Below are 2,991 nucleotides of genomic sequence, written 5' to 3'. Positions count from 1 at the left end.
GGAGTTTTCCAGGTGGAAATTCACCTCAGAGGCCCTCTGGCCCCGCATACTGCATCCATCTTGTCTCTGGTCCCAGCCACCCCTGAGCCCCAGCAGTCCTATGGGCTCCAGGACCGAGGCTCCCTTGGAGCACTGGACCCTCCTCCTAGGCGGGCAGCAGCCAGGGAAGGAGGCAGGCCCCCCGGTGACCCCCACGCACTTCTCCCCACTCCCCACCAGATCCAGACACATTTGCGATTTATCTCTCTCTGTTGTTTATTATGTGGAGTCCAGGCCTCCCAGCCAACTTGGAGCTGGACCGGCTAGCCATGGCCCGAGACAGCCGTCCCAGCCAAGCCCTGAGCAGCCCCCCGCCTGCCGTCCTCTCCGCCGCCCCTGAGCCAAGCAGGCCCTGAGCTCTGGCCAGGCCAGACGCTCTTTATGGAACCCCAGGGCCTGTCTCCCCTATTGTCTGTCCATATTTACAGCCTTGCTGTGTTGGCCTCATGATTTTATTGCAGGTGACGCCCCAGTCTGGACAGGGCCTGCATGCCATCCTGCTGAGGCCTCTGTCATCGCCCGGGCCCTGGGCCCCTCATCCATCATTCCGTTGAATCTCACCCGCCTGCAACAGCATCACTGGGAGGGCTTATCACCCACAGCAGAGCGAGTGAGAGCTCGGCGGGTGGGCAGGGCAGGAGGAGCGCCTGCGTGTGTGTGCTCGTGTGTGTGCCTGTATGTGTGCACATGCGTGTGTTCGGACTGGGGAAGGCACATGTGCGTGCGTGCACACACACGCACTCTTACCCCCTGAGCTGTCAACTGTTGCCCCATCTATGCTGTTGCAACACAGCCTGGAGAGCTAAGGACGTGGATGCTCGCAGACCTTCAGGCCGGCTCTCTCCTTCACAGGCTAAGTCACTCACCTGTCTGGGTCTCAGTTTCCTTTTGGGTAAAAAGAAGGCTGTGTTGATACCAGCCTCACAGCGTGCCTTTGGGCAACCAGAAGGGCTGTGCTGGCCTCTGGCTGCAGCCCTAAGGCCTGTCTGCCCCTCTGTCCCTTGCTCCCTCAGCTTCAGTTGTTAATTTTTGAGGCTCTTCCCAGAAAAACACAAATGTACACATACAGGTAAAATTCGGTAAGTCCCCTGAAGCACCTCCATCAATCTTCTGGTGAAAAACCTCAATGAGACTGGACAGAAAACTCCCCAGGAGGCCTAGAGTTTTCCATCGCAAATGCAATAAGAGTGGTAATCACCGTGAGGTCCCAAGAGGCCAGCAAGGGACCCAGGCAGCTGCCCAGGCCCGTCTCCTCTGTCCACCAAGAAACAAAATAAGGGGGCAGGTCTCAGACACCCTGAGGCCAGGTATGGCAGATAACCTGAGGTCATACCTTGACACTGGATTGTTTGATGACAAAGGTTGGTGCCCCCATCTCTAGAAATTGGGGGTGCTGGAGTGCTCATTTGCTGTGTGATCCTGGGCTTAGGTCCCCTGCCAGCCCCCTGGCTGGAGTGACCAGGGCAGACCGTGGCTGAGGGCCTGTAGCTCTCCGGGCCAGGGAGCGGACGTGAGGGGAGAATGGTGCCGAGTGGTGTGCAAGATGGCAGAGCTTTGTGGATCTTGCTGGTTCTTTATGGGGTGCTGATAGCCGGGCAGCGCTGCATAACACTTCCCAAGCACACTCCTGTCCCTTGGGGCTGGAGCTCTAGAGGCCAACGGTGGCAGTCAGATGGCCACCACCTGGGGCTCCCAGGCGCAGGCCCGGGAGGTTTGTAAACTCCTTGGAGACCTCAATGCCCAAGGCCACCTGCCTGGGATGCCTAGCCCCCGACAGGGCTGGATTCCCAGGGTCTCCCTTCCTGGGAGCCACAGCTATATTTCTGTGGCCCCCGGTGCTCTCTCTGGCGCCAGACTGGAGACTGGGGAGCAGCCCAAGCCCTCTGGGGCTGAATGAGGAACTGACAGCTGGGCTGGTTGTGGCTGAGGCAGGGGCGGCTCAGGGGTGCCCTCGATAGGGAGAGGGGTCACCCCAAGGATGTGGAACCCCCAAAGGGTCAGGGGTCTCCTGGGCCTCCTGACCCCGGCTAACCCCTGTGCACTAATCTGGGTGGGCAGGGGGCTCCCCCAAGCACCCTCAGAGGCTGAGGTGACCAGGCCCGGATAATCTCTTCTCCCCTCACCCACCCCAAGCTGCCTCAGACCCTAAGAAGCTTCCACTCGTTCCACACCAGCCGGGGGTGCCCAAGGAATTGACACAGCATCTTCCTGGATGGTACCGGAAGGTACAGGGAGGATGGAAGGCTCCCCTGTCCCCACCAATGGGCCAGTCCCCCAAGAGCCAGGCTGGAGGGAGGGACGGACGGTTCTGGAGAGCCAAGCTCCTCGTCCCTCTCTGTGGCCAAACCTGGCGCTCAGGAAAGGCTGCGCTGTGCACATGTGTGAACCCATGTACACTCGAAGCCTCGGGGGTCTGTCCAGAGTCTACAGAGACAATTAGACACGTCCCGTGACTCCGCGGCAGGCCATGCGGCTCCATCTGGGAGTCCGCGGTCCTAGCCAAGCACGGGCTCGCGGCCCACCCGCCCCACACACACGCAGAGGCCAACATCCCTCTGATCGCCCGTCTTTCGGAGAACAGAGCATTGGGGGTTGAAGGTCTCGGGAGAGCTCATAAAAACGCCAATAAGCGCACTTATGTTCCTCCAAATGACACCGTAACAAAGCACAGGAAAGAAAGAGGCAACGTTTCACTTGCCTTAAATCGCGGCCATGAGGACCGTGCGATTAATTTCCATGTATCAGTTTCCCTGTGCACTCGAAACGTCCACGTCTCAGACTAGCCCCCTCCCCCACAAGCCGGTTTCAACCAGACGCTCATAAATCTGTTTTGCTGGTTCCACACGAGCTGCCTGGGAAAAGGCCTCATGTGCCGCGTCTGCTCCTCTGTCCAAGCGTTCAACGCCTTCGAGATTTTATGGTTTCAAGTTATTGACTTGGCTTCCCGGGTCT

The sequence above is a fragment of the Lipotes vexillifer genome, unplaced genomic scaffold (genome assembly GCF_000442215.2).
Source record: "Lipotes vexillifer unplaced genomic scaffold, Lipotes_vexillifer_v1.1 scaffold12, whole genome shotgun sequence".
Lineage (NCBI taxonomy): Eukaryota > Metazoa > Chordata > Mammalia > Artiodactyla > Lipotidae > Lipotes > Lipotes vexillifer.
The sequence above is the reverse complement of the archived record's forward strand: the minus strand, read 5'-3'. Positions refer to the sequence as shown.